The following is a 19275-nucleotide window of genomic DNA, read 5'->3' as shown; positions in this document are numbered from 1 at the left end:
CGGAGACGGCCGCGCCCTGGGCCCCGGGCGGGCGGCGGCGGCACGCGCTGCTGGCCGTGCTCGGCGCCATCGCCTCGGAACCGGAGCGGGGGGCGCTGCGGGACGCCCTGGAGCGCGGTGAGGGGCGGCGGCCAGCAGGGCTGCGGCGGCGGGGGCGGCCGGGGGTGGGCGAGGGGTGGGGGGCGGTGAGGAGTCGGCGAGGAGCGGGGCTGCGGGCACCGAGGGGTTCGGCTGAGGGGCTGCGGGCACCGAGGGGTTCGGCGAGGAGCGGGGCTGCGGGCACCGAGGGGTTCGGCGAGGAGCGGGGCTGCGGGCACCGAGGGGTTCGGCTGAGGGGCTGCGGGCACCGAGGGGTTCGGCGAGGAGCAGGGCCTTGGCCCTGCGAAGGTCTGTGTGTCGCAGGTGCAGGCTGTTTAAAAACCAGAGGAAGGGAGGCGGTGAGATGGTGCCTCTCGCTTTGGGGCAGGTTCTTGTGGCCCCGAAGAAGAAAAAGGAGAGGTTGTCAGGCAGGTCAGGGCGGTAAGGGGGTCCCTCTTCCCAGGAGCAGCCGAGTGCCCCTCTGAGATGCCGGAACAGCCTCTTGGCTTTGCTGTACTCCTTCCCCTCCTGCCCCCTATTTTCCCAAACACCCTACTTTAAGAGGTGGCAGGGACAACGGTTGTAGCTGCTGGCCTGACTGTTATTTGGAGGTTGTTCTGTGACTGTTTTCCTTTTGAGCATCAACAGGAACAGATGGACAGTGCGATTTCTGTGGGTGTGGGTGTAAAATCATGGATGTCAAATCTTGTCCAGTTTCTTCACTTCAGGGCCTTTTCCATCCGTCTTTTCTGGCAGCCCCTCACTAGCTACTTTGAGAGCAGGATTTTGTTCTCTTTCCCAAGGGATGGCTTTATTCCCTAGGGGTAGGTCAGATTGTGACCATCTGGCCTCTGAAAGCCCCTCTTTGAAGGGGCTGATCCTGCTTTCTGCACAGCAGGGTGATCGTCTTTGCTTGGCACATCACTGAACTGGTGTGCCAACCTGCGTCCTTATCGGTTATCTGAATCCTTGAAAGAGCGGCTGATCAGACTGTAAACTAATGGATCTTACTCTTTGATTCTGCGGCAGTATGTACATAACATGGGAATTTCCACTGGAGAGAGAAAAATAAATGGCAGTTTTGCCATTTGTAACTGCCGCAGTAGAAATAAGTTCTGCAGTTTGTTCTGTCCAACCGGGAACATCCTGGAATTCTGCCAGAAGATGCTTCTTTGCAGGAAAGCTGTTCAAGCAGTATTGGCGACTTACTAACAGTGGAAGGGAAGCGCTGAGGGAGCTAAACGTGGGTTTTGGACCTTCCTCTATCACTGACCTGACGAAGGGCCTCCAGCAAGTCTTGGAAGAGTTTTCCCTACTGAAATTGGAGAATGACCTCTTCTCAAAATAGACCCTGATCTGCAGATTGGAAGATTGATAGAGTAAGAATAGGTAAAATGGCACCAGAGTCTTGATCTATCACCAGACAGCATGTCCTCTTGTTGGAGGCAGCTATTCAGGCTGTTCAAGAAATGTGGAAATCGTGCACATAGGATGATTCTCACTTTTGAAGTGGCAGCTTGCTGGAGAGGGCTCATATGAGGTTTGTATGAGGGTGGAATCGCTGCTGAGAAGAAGATATGATGTCCTCAGGAAACAAAGCTGTGTAAATAATGCTTCTGCCCTTCAGAAAACCCTTTTTCTGCAACTCTTAAGTATGGTGGGGGTTTAAAACTCTGGTAACAATCGGATCAACAAAACCAGCAATTAAAGCTGGCAAACAAAGTTGTTCCCAGCTGTTAAATGCACACTGAGATGGGGCTTTCTGAAGGTGAGAAAGCAATGGTTTGGTTTGTGTCTTTGTTCTGCTGGCTGTGATGCCCTGTCTCTGCCAAAAAAAACCCAAAAAAACACCCAACCAAAAAAAACCCCACCCCACAAAACCTACAAAGATTTCTTCAGTGAATAAATCTCTTGCTCTGTCTGATCCAAAAAGTGTGCTTCCTCCCATAGTTTGCTTTGAGAGAATGGAATAGCAAATATCAGTATGCAATGCCATAGTGTCCTGTGGGATGCCTGAGCAGCACTTATTCTAAAATGCGGTTCAATAAGTACTGGTCTTATTTTTCTGTTCCTGTGTGACTTTTGTTCGGTTTTGAAACAATAGCTAGAGGACTAGGTCTGGTGCTATGGGGGAATTCCAAATCTTATGAGCCAGTTACCTCAGTAGGAAATAAAACAGCTCACAAGGGCATAAGGAAAGAGATGGGAAACTGTTGTGTGGTGCCTTTGCCAAGCTGTGCATATGTGCAGAACATGGGTGTTCAGAAACCCTGCTGTGGCATAATCTGCACTCCTGTATCGGGAGACAGAGGATTCTGATCAGCAAGGACAGTGTTCTGGCCCCTGTGCCACGGGATGGTAAATGGAGATTGTACCAAGTGGGGAGGGATTAGGAGTAACTTCAGACTACCTCGGGGGGGGGAAATGTTAAATAAACTGTAGGATGAGAAGATAACTTCACTCTTCCCTTTCCTTCCTCTGGAAGAGGTTCTCCTCTTTCTGCATCCTTGGGGGTGTAGCAGTACCTCAGACTGCATTTATTGCTGCAGTAGGACACCACGACGGTGACACAGCAGCTCGAGTCAGCAGGATTTGCCCTGCAGAGTGCCACCGCCTTCCTCTCTGGGTCAGCATGCTCATCAGCACTGCATTAAGATGCACTTGCATTGGACTCTCATTTAAACAATCACGCTTTTCAAGAGTAGCATAGGGAAACATTTTGTTCACCTTCTTGCCTCTGTCTCTTATTACACATTTCATTTGTTCCTATTCCATACCCAGCCTGACAGGCATGGATGTTCTGTGACACCGAAGGTGCTGGGGAGCTGGGTTTTTCTTTAACCCCCTGACATTCAGAGGGTGTGCCGAGTGTTTCTTGTGCACTCAGCAGTGCAGGCTGCCATGTAATCAATAAGCTGTATTGCTTTACTTGAGGCTGCTGAGCCGCATGGTGCAGTGCTTACTGTCTTGGTTATGTGTAGAAAGCTGGAGCTTGTATCCTAGAAGGTCCTGTTTCCTACCAGCGGCCAGCAGAAACTGTTGCACAACATGGAGTTGCTGTGCTGGAGAACCAGAACTGCAGTAAACTGGGAATGGTATCTCCATGACAAATCAACATGCCTCACTGGAAAGAAGGCAGATATTGGATGCCATAAGCCTTTGTTTTATACAAGAGGGGCCTTGTCTCTACAAGGTGGTGGAAGAACTCAGAGTGAGGACCCCTCAGTAAACAGTGGGGCTGAAATTCATGTTTCAGTTAACCTTTAGAAGGCTGTGGCATTGTTCATCACCATCTGTCCTTCACCAGGCAGCTACACAAGATGCTGGGCAGTGATTCAAGATGATATCCCGGTTTTGTCTGTGGTGCCACAATGTAGTATCACACCATCTAGGAGAGGCTGCTCCTTACTGGGATGTGAAGGTCTGTGGTCTGTAGTGCTTGGTGCCACCCAGAGTGTACAGCTGCCCACACTGAGGCCTGAAGGTGACTTCTTCAGCATGGCGTGGTGCCACTTGCTCTGGGAGCGGATGCTGCTTCCTGCTGCGATACGAAGGCGATTAGCTTACAAAGATTATATAGATTAAAGAGCAAAATCAAAGGGTCTCAGTGGGACCAGGGGCTTTGAAGGGGTGATTAGGAAGAGCAAGTTGTGGTGGGGCTTTTATGACTTGGAGGATGCACAGTTTATAAGAGCAGAGCATCTGGTGTCCGAGCTGTTCAGTAGGTTAACCACCTGTCCAGTAGACCATCTCTACTAGTGATCAATGTTGGATGATGTGTAAGGTATAAAACTTTCCTTGGGTAGGCAGCATATAACTTATGTCACCCCAGTCCCTTATAGCTTGTTTGTTCCACTTCGTGAAGCCCTAGTTGAATGAAGACTTACATGGTGCCTGTGCCTCAGGGGCAGGTGTTCTCTGGAAGGTAAGTGACTTCTGGCCCTCTGCTTCAGAATTCTTCTCTATCCTATGTATCCTCTTTTGGAAGAGCATTACTGTTCCTGTTAACTTCTCTATCTCCAGTTCTATTTCTGGAGTAAATGTAATAACAGCTCACTATTCTTTTTCCTCTGTTGTGCAGGAATCCGTTCTTGGAACATTGACATTCAGTCCTGTGACCTGAATCAGCAACTGCGACTCTTTGTAACTAGACATCTGGCTCAGTTTTCTTCAGAAGTCAAAGGTCAGCTTTTTGGGTTATCAGCATTAATTTTGGACTTTTCTTTTGGTTTTGAAAAAAAGTAAAGAATAAAGCCAACTGTGGTTTTGAATGTCAAATTCAATTACTGAGAATACAGTGAATAGAAAAGTGCTGTTTAAAAAACCTGTGAAGCTAGTATGTTAATGTGTCTGCCTTCATTATTCAGGTGGCACAATACAGTTTTACTTTGTAAACTATTATTTATCTTTTCATTCAGGTTTTAGAATGTGCTTTTGTATAAACAATGTGTTGCAAGCAGTGCATAAGACCAGTCAAATTACTTTCAGAATCCCTTTTTTGAAGACCTATCTCCCTTTTCCAAAGGTAGCAATAAATGTAATAAAAATGACATTAACAGAGGTACAATCTGCTTGCTTAGCTGGTGAAAAGTTTGAACTTTGTTAGGTTGTTGAATACTTTTAAGAACTGTATGTTTAAAGTTTCTATAGTAGGTACAGATGACACTTGCAAAATCTTTTTTTACGTGAGACTGTCTTATAGCTCACTGTTATTTAGAAGCTCTGGCAAAAGTGAATATACTTTCCAGTTGGAGGAGCTGTTCTCCTAATGGATAGCTGTGAAAGAAGGTGCATGGATTCTTCTTAAAAGTGCCACTGATTTGAGAGGTCTCTTAACTCTCCTGTGACTTTTTACGTGGGGGTAGAACATCTCCTTCCTTGCAAAGCAGTGTGTATATATATATGCAGATGCTTGCAGGAGTAAAAAACTGTATGAAACCATCAGTTGAAACACTGCTGCAACTGCAACTGTCTATGGTGCAAGTAGACTAAGCACTCAAAGTCACTGTGAGTATAACATTTGCACAAGAGTTCTTATAACTCAGGGTTGAAATATCTGGATTAACATTAGCAACAGGGATCCCTCACACATTGCTTGCTTGGTTCCAGAGCAGCAAAGGGTGATAAATGCGATGCCAGTCTATCGGGAGGGTTCGAGAAGAAATGTGGGGAACTGCAGGTCTGTTAACCAACTGCTAGGTCTACTGGGCCAAACAGCAGTAGTTATAATAAAAGGCAGAACTAGTGTCTACCTGGCAAAAGTCAGCTTTGGTTCTGCAAAGGGAAGTCCTACTTTTCAAATGTCTTGATGCTCTTTAAAGAGATCAGCAAACATAAATGAGTTATTTAGTCTACCAGATAACAATGTTTTGTCTATGTAGTTTAAGGAAGCCTTAGAATTGGGAGCCAGGCTTTGGTATGCAGGAGAGAAGGATGGTTAAATATGAAAGGGTGAGCAGTGAGACAAGTTTGATAATCCAGAGTCACTCAGGACTCAGTAATGCTAAGTCCCATCTGAAGAATTTAAGCTGTGTAAGGTAAATGCTCATATGCAAAAGAAACCCCCAAATGTAGCTTTAAGATTAAAAAAACGGTGTGTTTTGATCTGACCATTACCATGGAGGAGCTAATATCCTGTGGTTAAGGTTCAGTTCATGGAAACATCAACTCAGTGGCTGGCAGCAAACAAAGTGGGTAAAATGTTAGGAATTATCAGGTAAGAATCAAGAACAAAACAGGGAGCATCATGACACTGTATTGGATCCCAGATCTTGAGTAATATACCATTTTGGTCCTTATTTCTCCTGTAGGGGAATTGCAGTGGAGGACAGAGGGGTAATGAGGATGGTCTGAGGTCTGGAGTAGCTTTCTTTCAAGAACTGATCAAGTAAGCTGAGATGCTTCAGTTTGGAAAAGAACTGACTAATGAGATGAACAAGAACTGGGGGGAATTAAATGAAAGCCATGGAAGTCATGTTCAAAAGAAAGTATGGTGATATGGCTGCACATTCAACCAATAGTGTAGCCATAGAATTTATCTCCAGAACATCCTTTGGCAAGAAGCGTGTGTGGTTTGGGAAGGAAATTGGATGTATATTTGAAAGAGATCTGGTTGGGGGTGGGGGCTACTGGATAGAAGAACCAAAACAGGGGGTACTTTACTGTCCCTTCTAACCTTAAAGTTAGTCTGTTGCAGAATGCTCGAGACATATTTCAAGCCATTGTATCCTGAATGAGGCAGAACAGAAGGAGGAATTCAGTATAGAAGCAAACAGCACCAATGAAGGATTTCTATTCACCTGTCCGCCACTGCCTGCTGAGGATGTAGCAAAGTTGCATTACAGTTCCTGAAGGCAGCTGTGTCTTTTTGGACGAGAGCTTCTAGAATGTTATTAACTCAAGCTAGGAGAATTTGATTTTATTGACTTCCCAGAACTTATGGGCAGCTATGAAGAGGATGGTGGGGTCTTTCTCTTCACAAGGGGTGATGAGTACAAGTTGCACTGGGAGAGGTTTTAAATCAAGGTAGAAAAAACTTTTGCAGCAGGAACAGTCAGTGGGTGCTGGATAATGTCATCTGTGTTCCCTTTTCTGTGGAATGTTGGACCAGATGATCTTTCAAGGTCCTTTCCAGTTCTGTGTGACTATGAACTCGACTCTGCACCAGTTAAAGAACAAGGGGTTTTACAAGTGGCACAAATCAGGTTGTGTGAAGTTACAGACAAGTAAAAGATGAGAAGCAAAGGTAAAACACTATGCATATCATGGTCTCAAAGCCTCATGAGGTTCAACAAGGTCAAGCGCAAGGTTCTACACCTGGGTTGGTGGGGCAATCTGCGGTTTCAATACAGGATGGAGGACTTGGGGGGCTGATTGACAAGGAGCTCAAGATGAGCTGGCAATGTGCGTTCGCAGCCCTGAACGCCAACAATGTCCTGGGTTGCATCAAAAAAAGTGTGGCCAGCAGGTTGAGGGAGGGGATTCTGCCCCACTGTTCCTCTTGTGAGACCTCACCTGGAGTATTGTATCCAGCTTGGGAATCCTTAACACAAGAAGGATGTGAACTGTTGGGGCAGGTCCAGAGGACGGCTACAAGGATGATCGGAGGGCTAGAGCACCTTCCATATGAGGGCAGGCTGAGTGAGTTGGGGTTGTTCAGCCTGGAGAAGAGAAGGCTGCGAGGAGACCTTATGAGGACCTTCCAGTACCTGAAGGGCCTGTAAGAAAGCTGTTGAGGGAGTTTTTACAAAGACATGGACTGATACGAGGAGGGGGAACAGCTTTAAATTGGAGAGAGATAGATTTAGACTAGACATAAGGATCAAATTCTTCACAATGAAGGTGGTGAGGCCCTGGCCCAGGTTGCCCAGGGAAGCTGTGGCTGCCCCATCCCTGGAGGTGTTCAAGGCCAGGTTGGATGGGGCTTGGGCAGCCTGATCCAGTGGGAGGTGTCCCTGCCCATGGCAGGGGGGTTGGAATTGGATGATCTTTAAGGTCCTTTCCAACTCAAAGCATTCTATGATTCAAAGTCTGCTTTTGATCCTTCTTTTGCAGTAGCAAATATCTCATAGGTTAATGCTTTTACTTGTACAAGCAACTAATCTTCTTCCTGGAACTTGGAATGGCTTTGAGTGCCAGCTTGTGCCATGTACTTTTTTCCACTACATTGCTTAGTTAGTTTTCAATCTTAAGTGTATCATAGTGAAAAAAGCTGCCTTGTTTATTCAAATGATAGCTCCCACATAGCACAGATGACAAGTTTGTGTGCTGAAGCAAAAGCTGCTCTAGATAAGAGGCAAAAGACCAATTGCTCGTGAACGTTACATTACAGTGAAAGTGTGCGTTCCTCACAGCTGTGGTCTCTTGCTAGAGAGACCTCTGTTTACACAGATCATCCAATGGTGGATTTTGTTCAGCACTTTGCTAAATTTGCATGTTTAGGTAGTAAAAAAGAAAACTCAGAGGTTAACATCTTTTTTTTTTTTTTCCCCACAAATACAGTCATCATTCTTTGAACTTTAAGATGTGACTTCTAGTCCTCAAGCCATTAACTCTCCTGCACCAGTGGTCTTCCACCATAATGTTGTTAATGAAATGTAGAAGCAAGCACTTGTCAGTTTGTGTGCTTCTTCCTTGAAGTACTTGAGATTTGTGTTTGGTCTCATAATAATGGCACTGAGCATGACCTCACAGATCCCCTGAACAGTTTCCTATGCTGTAGGTGTAGCCCATGTTTCTCATTGCTACATGTGGCTGCAGCAATCCCAGGCATTGGTCTTTTTTGACTGTATTCTGTCACAAACAGCTTTAGATTTTTCTCCTGGATAACTAGTAAAGAATATCTCTGTGGGACTTGCAGCGAGACATGCTGCAATCGGTTACTCCCAAGTTCTGTGAGCACATCTGTTCTGTAAGAATGCTGTGTGTTAGAGGAGGTGGTTGTGCTGGTTCAAGGAAAAAGAACCCCCAGCACAGTGACAAAAAATGAATGTGTGGACCAGAATGTAAGATGAGCACATAAAACACCTTCTCCCTGTACTACCCTAACTCATCTCTCTCCAGCTCAGGGAGAAGTGTTTTCTGTGTGTTCAGTAACACTCAGCGCATTCAACTTCTATGCGGTTTTTCAATCTTTCCCTACAAGGAGTAAAAAACCTGGCAAGAGATACAACAGGTTGGTGATAGAAGAAACCTGCAGCATCTCATTTCCTTGGATCTTCATTCCTGTCTGGTCTTATTTTGATGTAGCTTCCTACACCAGACAGTTCTTGTCCAATATGGTTGTGTTGTAATTTGGCATATTTTCTTTCTCATTTTTTCTCCAGATGGAAGAGGGCTGGCTTACCTAATGGTTCCTTACAGGGAAACTAATTCATACCTTTCATCTCTCTTGTTTTATTGATGTCTTCCAGATCTGCCTTTTTGAGATGCTGGAATCAGAAGTGCGTAATGTTTGAAGCGAGGCACTTGAAAAGTATTTACACACTTTCCCAAGATTTGTTTTCTTTTCCTGATTTTAATGTAGCTGTTCACCAAAGGTGCTCTCCCCACTGTTAGCAGTTAGCTGTAGTTAGCCATCATTAATATGACTTCATGTGTGATTTATACTGATAAATACCATGGTAAATGAAACTCAGCATTGTGAAATCTCACTCAGTAGTTCCTTCTCAGCCATGAATAACTTGCTGTTACCCATGAATGCTGCTGCAGGTCTGCTTTCCTCCTTTTCAGGTTGCCAACGAATATGGTGAACAGCATGAGTCCTGGGGCAGGCTCATATGACATGCCTTATGGAATAATACACTGTACCAATACAGCCTTTGAGATTTTGATAAGCTTATTTGGCTTTTATTAAGAAGTTATGTCATGTTTCCTGTAGTGCTGTGCTGACTGGCATTCGTTTTGTGTTCTATTTGAATTTTTACTGCTGATGGGTTTTCCAGTCTCCTAGATCTTAAATGCCAGAGGTCTGGAGCTCAGATTGGAAGCTGAGAGACACTTAGTGAGTCTCTTAGATCTTGTACAGAAATTATCTGTTTGTATAGATTTGTTCTGATTACTGCAATCTCCCACCTCTGTTACTCTTAAAACAGAAATAATTTCATTGTCTCTTATATTTGTAATTTCATCCAAATACAGAAGTATTTACTGCGTATTTCTGGCTCTATTGAACCTGCAATTCTAAGTTTTAAAACAAGAGGGAGCAGAAAAGCAAAAACTTGTAATATCACATATACCTTTATTGAAAAATGCTGCTTTTGCCACTTTTAACCAACGTTTTTAACACTAATAGTGTTCCTCTGGAAGCTACACATCCTCAGAGTTGTCTTTGACAATAATATTGAACTGCATTTTATGCATTTCAAGGCAATTCACTGGTCCTTCTCTGGCAGGACAGGCTAGGAAGTGATCAAGATTAATCTTTGTTTTCCTTCTGTGCATTTCAAAATGTTCCTTTGTTCAAAATGTACACGCTATGGTTCTCGCTGTGATGCCCAAAAGGCTGTTTGGGTAGATAAGTACCAGAGCTCCAATAAGCCATTTTGCACGGCAGCTAAGGAAAGATTCATCAAACATCAGTTTCCTGCTTTCCTGCTGTTCTCTCCAAATGTCGATTACTGTCTGAAAGGGCAATCAGTGCTTCTCTCGCTCCACAATTCACGTAAGCATAAAACCATCCCTCTGCAACTGACACTTCTGTGCATGTTTGCTCTATGTTTGATACTGCTGAGGCTTCAGTAAAATAATATGGGATCTATTCAGGCAAAGCATCATTCCTGGGAAATCAGTTTTTCATCAAAGCTCTGAGTCTGTTAAGCTCCGCTGCTGAATAGTAATGTGAAAACTCTTTAGCTTTTTGAAAGCAAATACGATCAAAGGAAATGCCTTGCTGAATCAGATCAGGGGTCTGTCTTGCCCAATATTCTGTCTCCAGAACTAGCAACTAGGTACACGAAGCGTGTGAGCCCAGCTATGTTTGAATGCCCTTTTCCTCCTCCTTACACGTCCCCCCGCTATGTGTAATGCTTGTGTAAGGGATGTTAAAGGCCAACTCTTTTTAGAAGAAGTTGTTTAATCCCTCTTGAGTTTACAAATTCTGCCTGCCTCCATGGTTATGCATAGCAACAAGTTCCTGACATTCACTGACTGCTATCTAAAGAAGAAATTCCTCTTTGGTTTTAAGTTGATTAAACTTAACTGAGTGCTCTCTAGCCTCTAACATCTTAGAATTTGGTGACTAATGACCTGATCTGCTAGCTTTGATTTTTATTTTTGTTTTAATAAGCGTTGATTGCATTTCACACCCTCAGCCCTATTCCTTTCTAAATTGAAGGGCTCTGGCTTCTAAGGCTCTTATGATAATGCTATTGTTCAAACCTCTTAATCATTTTGATTATCAGCCTTAGTTGCTAGGCACATCACTTTATCTTCATAAGCAGCCACAGCAGGCAGTGCTATCCTAGATCATCTTTTACCCTTGTAAAGATAATGGGGAGTACACAAAGTTGTACTTCTAAAGAAGGAAAAAAATTCTCCTTTGAACAAGGTCCATCACATAAGAACTTGAGCAAAACAGTGGATTCCTTGATTATTGAAGGCTCAGTGTCACTGCCTGTCTAGAACCATGGGCCTTGTGTATGGCGTGGTGCTTATATGTCTTCTTGTAGCAGTTGAAAATAAGATTTCTAGTTCTCCTCAGCTGTTGTTCATGAGTGACATCACCACAAAATAAACTCTTCTACCTGTGCTCCACACTTCAGCACCCTCTGGAATGTGCCTGGCTTCCATAAAATCTGGCTGCAGTCAGTTGCTACCAGCCTGTGCTCTAGGGGCTGGAGTGGCCACTAGGACTCGGCATCCGAGCGTGCAAATCACAGTCTTTTACGACTTTGAACACCTAGTTTCATTGTTCTGACAACTTGGGCATTTCAAGGGTTGCAGACACTGTTTTTAGCAACTTATGTAAGATTTTTTTTTTCTCAGCAGACACCTGTCATCTTTCAGTGCATAGCCCATTTTAGTTCTTTATTTTGTGTCTAGAATAGCATTTTCTTTTCTTTCATTGACTGTCTGGCCTCATTCTCTTATCTCTACTTTTTTATAAGCTGTTTATTTTTATTTTTTTTAAATAAGAAGTGTTCAGTAGCTCTGAGTAAGCCTGTTGAGAAAAAAAAAAAAAGGGGGCGGGGGGGGCATGTGCTGTCACTGAATGCAGCAGACAAACAACAAAGGCTGTCGGAGACACCATTTTCTCTGTCTTATAAAATTAGTGACTGAAAGCTGCTGGGTACCAGTTCATGGAGGGTCTCTGACGTAGAAGAGTTCTTTAAACAGTGTTCTGGTAATTATTTCATGTTGTTCATCACAGTAGTTTCATACAGAGTAGCTTGGGGGGAGGGTTGCTGTTTTGTGTTAGGGGTGGTTTTGTTGTTTTACAGTGTTACAGTGGCATTTACTTAGCTTGACAAAGGCAGTGTTCTCTTGGTGGCCGGGTGTGTGTTATAAGCATGGCAGCTGCGATGACAGTGACCTCCTAAATAAGACTAGTTCTAATACGTGATTTTTTTGGAGTCTTCGTGCTGTTCTGTGTTTAGCAGAGATGTTGAAACTGAGGATGCTTCTTACAAGCTAATACAAGCTCTGGGTGACTTTCTTATGAATGTTGCTGGGATTCGAGCATTGGTCATATCTCGAGATTAGTAATAAAAGACTTGTTAACGTGTTGTTTGTGTGTAATTATTTCACTGTGGTTCTGTACGCTTCTCCTCTAGTGCCCCTGGCTTCAGTAGCTTAGAGCAGGCTTTTCCGATCCTTGTCAATGGGACCTTGCTGAGACAAATAAGATGAGCAAAGGGAAAGGAGGATTAAGTAGGAAAATAATCTTTAACATGTGACAGTTTCAACAGCTGCATATAATTTTCTGACCGATTTCTTGGTCTGCTTCCCTCTACTGTGCTATGAATGCAGTTCTCTTCCTTTGCTTTTAAAGAATCCCTGGTATTGATGTGGGCTTGAGGAGAGTCTCTGACCAGCAGCTCTCAGTTACTGTTGCACTTGAGCAGTTGGAGGTAAATGGCTTTGGGTGTTCCAGTGCCAGGCTCTCCCTGGGGCTGAGGGCCCCGGGCTGGCCAGCCAAGCCATTACTGCTCAGAAATCCATGCAGGGAGGTCTGGTTGTCAGTTTCTGCAGTACTTCCCAGGGTGGTTTCATGAACTGGAAAGCCTTTTCCCTTGCAGTCAGCCAGTGTGTACTTTCTTTCTGTGCTCCGGCGGAGCAGAGCAACTGGCAGCATCCATGTGTGAGGCTCAAGAGCAAAGGGCTCTGCCATCACCTTCGCATCCTGGCACATTGGGTGTGCGTGCACCGCTCTGAGGTGGGGCAGGACCTCAGCTTGAGAAGGTGACTCTGCTGCTTCCAGCTTGGGCACAGGCATGGAGCAGAATCCCCCCTAAAATGATCCCATCTAGGATCTTCGCTGTTATGTCAGGAAACAGTCTTCCACAAGGTGCAGCTTCAGAAGAGTGAAAAACAGCATGGAAGGAGCCTGTTAATCCTATTTTGCCATGAGATTAATTGTTGTCATGTGCTATTGTAGTTTTAATGCCATAATTCCTACCTCCTTAGAAAACAGATGTCCCTCAGTCAGACTGGCTCTGCTCCAGGAGTTTGCCTTGCCCTGTTAACCATGGCATTGCTAGAATGTGTGCCTTTTTCCTCCCTTTGTAAGAACTTGGAACTGCAGACTGGAGGCACTGTTTTCCTTTCCTGATCTGGTGTTGCTTCTTTCCTGGTGAATCTGTAATGACAAGCTTGCTTTGATACTGAGAATTTCTAATAGCCTTTGTGCTAGAAAATCGTAAATTCTGAAGTGGAATTAATGTGGATTGTTAAGGGCTGGTGTCTAGAGGCAACTTTCTTTTGGAGCACCAACTTGTTTTCACCCTGTTTTGTGCAATGGAATGCCTTGCTGCTCGATTTGGAAAGTTTAGGGGATTGTGTGCAAAAGCAATCAGCTTTTCCCAATCTCTTGCTAGGTGGATGTGCTACTGCAGAGGATCCCCACCAGATCCCTGTTTAATCTGTTATTCTCTTATTTTTTGCTTTATTCTGCTAGCCTGTGTGAAGCAGTAACGTAACAAATAAGTGGATTGCTGACTTCAAGCTTTGGAAAGCTTAAGATTACTGCAAAGAAAAATTCACTGCCTGAAGACAGTCTCCTATTTTTATTTTAAACCAAAAGAATGTTTTAATTATTGTTTGGGTTTTTGTGTTATACAAACTTTTTAAGGTGAGGCATTTTTTATTTGAATGCATCAGGTTGCAAGTAGTCTGCTGTAAACCATGGATAATTAGTTTCAGTAGCTAATTGCCCGTGGTTCAAACTGTGCTTCGCTTCTAGGTTGACTGTGTTCATCGTGGTTTCCAGCCTCTATATTGCATTCTGCCTATATCTGCTAGGTCTGAGTTCTCTCCCTGAAGGAATCTTCCTGCCTGCAGCTGCCTTCCCCCCTCTTTCACAATGTCTTCTGTTGTGTAAATCAGAGTAACTTTGGGTGTTTGGACATAAGACAATGCTTGTAACTGTTAGGATCTCTTCAGTTTCAGAAGCTCAGAATTTACCTTTCAAAAATTAAAACCCTAAACAAAAAAACCCCAAACAAAACCCCTTGAGCAGTCTCTGTAATTGTCAGTGAGCTCTCTGTGCTGAGCCTAGTTCACTCACGCTGTTCTCAGCTGTGCAGTAACTGTTTTCTAAAATATAATAGACATTGCCCAAGTATGGTATAAATGTCTTGCTCTTGTCTGTATCATGTTTAGTTGGTAGACAAATCAGATCAATGACTTTGGTACCAACCATGAGTTTCAGTTAACAACCAGTGTATTTTCTTGTAGGTAATACATTCCTTGATAAATAACAGTGCGCGATTCTCCTAGAAATATCTTGAACAAGTATCTGCTCAGCAGCTGTCTCTCATTTAAAACTGATTTTAACCTTCCTGGCATAAGCTAGAATATGGAACTGCTTTCCTTCTTTCTGCCCAACAATACAAATGCATCAGACCTGTCTTTGGATGCTGAATGGGCTTCCCTGTAGAACCATGAGTCATAGTCCAGATCTCAATTCTTGCTTCAGGATAGTGTATGGCTTGAGTTCAAGGACAAGATGGTTCCTGCAATTGCAGGGTATAGCTTGTAATAAAAAAATTCATGGGCAGCAGGACTGTGCTGCATGCATGAAAATGCACATGCAGATGTGGTTTCTGGAGGCTAAATTTGGCAATAGGAGAGTTCCTACATGGTCCAGTCATCACCACAAGCTAATTTATTTTGTATGAGTGTGATTCTTTTTCCTGCTGTTTATAAAATGAGTACCACAGGCATACATGTTCATGAAAAGAAACGTTCAACAACCAAAGATTCCTGCTGTATTGAGAGAAATGGTGAGGAATGACTTATCTGCTGTAGGTGTTACGCGTGGGTCTCATTCATCGCAGAGAGGCAGTAAGACACTGCTGTGATAGAGAACCTGGCCAGTATTGGTAACGGCCGTGCTCGTTCCTCTCCCTTCTGTAGGGAAGCCTTCTTAGGCTTCCTGTATACACCAGTCCTGCTAGCAAAGCTGTCAGTACGATGCTAGTGGTGGGATTCTTGATGCAGGCGTACTTCCTCGACAACTCTTCATAAGTCAGGTTCTGTTGATATTTAACTACGAATAAACTGATATGTTTATTTTCTACTCAAAACTCATCCTTATACAAAACACAGACAAAAATAATGCTTGGTGAGGTTTCTCCTTTGTTTTCTGTATTTTATCAACACAGAAAACTAACTTTACAATTTTGCAAGTTTTAGATCAAAGCTCGTAGTGTTGAAGTCACTGCTGTCATGAATTCAATGGTAGCTTGTCTAAAGCTAGAGTTTGTCCTACTAAATTATTACTCTTGCTTCTAAAACCAGACATTGTAGCTAAATGTTGTTGACAGCTCATGGAATTCAAATTCTTGAAGCATATATGGAGGCAGAGAGTAAAGGGCATGTAGGTTTTCCCTGAAATGCTTTTGAACCCTTCGAGGGAAGTGGAGGTAGTGCATTGTGCTGAACTGGCTCTGTTCTGCTCTTTTCTATACAGACATTTGTGGTGTCAGGATTGTGTTTGGTTTGCTGCCCAAGGATGGGGTACAGTAGTCCCCAAGGGGCAAAAGGATAATTACTGAGAATCTAGCAGGGCTCGTTAATAGAGCTTTAAACCAGATGTGAAAGGGGAGGGGGACAAACCTGAGAATGGTACTCCAGTGTCTGGGGAACGATGTGCTGGTGAGGCCCTTTGGTCTGCCACCTCAGAGGAGGTGGGGGAGAGCACTTCAAATGGCAGCACAGATGTAAAGATTACTGATGGGTTAGAAAATTCAGTGAGCAGTCACTTAGCAACTGAGACCGCTCCCCTTAGGAGTGTAGCAGGATCAACAGCCCAGCTGAAGTGCATCTACACCAATGCAAGGTATGACCCTCTTGATGGATGAGGGAAAGGCTGTGGATGTAGTGTACCTGGACTGTAGTAAAGCCTCTGATGCTGTTTTTCACAGTATCCTACCTGCAAAACTGGCTGCTACTGGACTGGACAGATGCACCCTCTGCTGGGTTAAAAAATGGCTTGATGGCTGAGTCCAAAAAGTGGGCGTGAATGAAGTTAAATCCAGCTGGAGGCCAAACACCAGCAGTATCCCCAGGGCTCAGTGCTGGGGCCAGTCCTGTTCAATATCTTTATCAACAACCTGGATGAGGGGAGCAAGTGCACCCATAGCAAGCTTGTGGATGACACTGAATTGGGAGGAAGCATTGACCTGCTGGAGGGTAGGGAGGCTCTGCAGAGAGATCTCAACAGGCTGGACTGACAGGCTGAGGCCAATGGGATGAGGTTTAACAAGGCCAAGCGCAGAGTCCTGCACTCTGGACACAACAACCCCGTGCAGTGCTCCAGGCTTGGGGAAGAGCGGCTGGAAAGCTGCCTGGCAGAGAAGGACCTGGGGGTGTTGGCTGACAGTGGCTGAACATGAGCCAGCAGTGGCCCAGGTGGCCAAGAAGGCCAACGGCATCTTGGCTTGGATCAGAAACGGTGTGGCCAGCAGGTCCAGGGAAGTGATTCTCCCCCTGTACTCAGCACTGGGGAGGCTCCACCTCGAATCCTGAGTTTGGTTTTGGTCCCCTCAGTACAAGAAAGACATTGAGGTCCTGGAGGCCTTATTGCTCTCTACAACTACCTAAAAGGAGGTTGCAGAGTGGTTGGTGTTGGTCTCTTCTCCCAAGTGACAGGTGATAGGACAAGAGGAAATGGCCTCAAGCTGTGCCAGATGAGGTTCAGATTGGACATTAGGAAAAGCTTCTTCACCAAGAGGGTCCTCAAGCACTGGCAGAGGCTGCCCAGAGAGGTGATTGAGTCACCATCCCTGGGGGTGATTAAAAGGTGAGTAGATGAAGTACTTGGGGACATGATTTAGTAGTGGGCAGGTACAGGTGAATTTAATGATCCCAATGTTTTCTTTTTAAAATGCCAAGCCTGCACTGATCTGTTCTTGAGGTGGCAGCTTTGGAATAACTCGGTGATTCTGATTTCTCAGTCTTTGTTAAATGAATTTGGTGGAATGCATTTTGAATCCATTTAAAACAGTGTTTTTCCCCCAGTTACATTATTCTTTCTCTGCAGAACTTCCAAGGACAGACAAGCTGGATGAGACTTAAATTTCTCATCTTTTTTAAAAAAAGAAAACTACAAGAAAAAAAAATCCCTAAACACCACAACAGAACATGGTTGTATTTTTCTTTCAGATGTCCTGTTCTCCATAGTTTTACTCATTTTTGTGTCCTGAGGCCTGTCTTTTATTTTATCTGTCTGCTTTGGCAGTAGCTGTTATGGACAGTGGTTATGGCTGTTCACAATGGTCCTTGGCCTTCAGGTAGGTGAATAGTCTGGGTTTGACCTAATCCTACCTTTTTGCCTTGGAAATGTTATTGAATACTAATGATTCTGCAGGAACATCTGCAGTAGACAGTTTGACTCCTATAGAGAAAATTCTCCTAGGACCACTGTTCTAAAGATGGAACTTGCTTGCGTTTTTATTCCTATTTCATGGATATTAATAATTAAAGTGGTTATTGATTTTTTTAAATTTTTTTTTCCGTTCCCTGCATTTGTTTTCCATCTCTGGTTTCATCTGAGCTACATCCTTGCAAGAAAGCATGTGCTGCAGTGCTGATCTCATCTTCCAGGAGGGCATAAACCCAGAAGGGAATTGTGCCTCAAATGGATGTCCTGTTCGGTAGATGTCTGAAGAACACTGGCTTACTTTGCATATTTTTTCTGTTCTTGACCAGTGGGCCGTACAAGCAGCAAATGGCTGGTAGCTGCAATATTCCAAACACGCACCATTTATTAACACTAGTTTGGAGGAACCAACATTTTACCTCTTGTATTTAATATAGTCCTGGAAAACCAGTTCCTGTTCTGCCATCACAGCAAGTAGTTATTTCTTGTGGTGTCTTGGTTCTGGCTGCTGCTATGTGCATACAGCTGTTAGCTTTTCTTAGAATTTTTTGCTTCTCTTCAGACTTGGATTCCCTGTGAGAAGCCTCCATGCAATGCCAGCTAAATCTCCGTGATTCTGACAGGTGGTGCACTCTGCAGACCGGTATGGGTTAATAAAAACTGCACCTTTTTTTTTTTGATCCTAGTGTCACTAGGAAATCGCTAGAGTTTGATCCCAGTCCCTCCTTCCTCCCTGTCGTGTGAAGCTGTGCTTTGGGTCCTCTGGAGTCATGCTGCCCTCATGCAGGGCACATGCTGCTGTTCCTACTGTGCCCCGAGCATTTCCCTCAGTCCCTCTTTTCAGGTTCCTCCTGGTCTTTTAGCACTGCTCCTGTTTGCTCCAGTTTTGCAGCCTTGATTTATAAACCTCTTTATCCTTTCCACTGAGAGTTCTAGACAGGTTATCTTCTGTTGTTTTCCCTAAAGCTTTTGAGTTGCTGAGTTAAATTAGAATCACCATTTTTAAAACCTGATTTTCTGGGACAAGAGAGACCAGAGCGTTGCCACAGAAAACTCACAGGGTTCATGAATTTGTTTAAAGCAGGCATTAGAAGAAAGGCTGCTAAAAGATGCTGGCAGTCTCTCTGGACCTGCATCAGGGCTGCTGTTAATACGAAACGGAAGCCTTACTTGTTGAAGAAAACTGTAAAGGCCTAAAAGCAATGGATGACTTGGGCTGTCTACCTACAAACTTGTCGATCCCTCATAAGTAATTTTTCTTTGCAAAGAACACTTGCAAAGTACAAAAAGACACCGGGGCCTGAACACGTAACCAAGAACAGAAACCATTGATCTGGACAGGCTGGAATGGTGGGCCCAGGTAAAGCATATGAGGCTTAAAAAGGCTGAGTGCCAGCTCCTGCACCTGGGCCACAACAACCCTGTGTGATGCTCCAGGCTTGGGGAGGAGTGGCTGGAAAGCTGGCTGGCAGAAAAGGACCTGGGGGTGCTGGTTGACAGCAGCTAAACATGAGCCAGTAGTGTGCCCACGTGGCCAGGAAGGCCACCAGCATCCTGGCTTGGATTGGCCATGGTGTGGCCAGCAGGACCAGGGAAGGGGTCATACCCCTGGACTTGGTGCTAGTGAGACCACACCTCAAATGCTGGGTTCAGTT

General features: G+C 44.5%; 1 protein-coding gene across 1 annotated transcript in view; it reads left to right on the top strand.

Moving 5' to 3' along the window:
• Positions 1–19275, top strand: part of MAP1A (microtubule associated protein 1A) — a 58945-nt gene continuing 39670 nt past the window's right edge. Inside the window, exons 1-2 of the mRNA XM_069866941.1 lie at positions 1–117; positions 4160–4261. The gene's annotated coding sequence lies outside the window, so the exon portion shown is untranslated. The remainder of the gene's footprint in view (positions 118–4159; positions 4262–19275) is intronic.

The sequence above is a fragment of the Phaenicophaeus curvirostris genome, chromosome 12, assembly GCF_032191515.1.
Source record: "Phaenicophaeus curvirostris isolate KB17595 chromosome 12, BPBGC_Pcur_1.0, whole genome shotgun sequence".
Taxonomy (NCBI): Eukaryota; Metazoa; Chordata; class Aves; order Cuculiformes; family Cuculidae; genus Phaenicophaeus; species Phaenicophaeus curvirostris.
The sequence above is the reverse complement of the archived record's forward strand: the minus strand, read 5'-3'. Positions and strand labels throughout refer to the sequence as shown.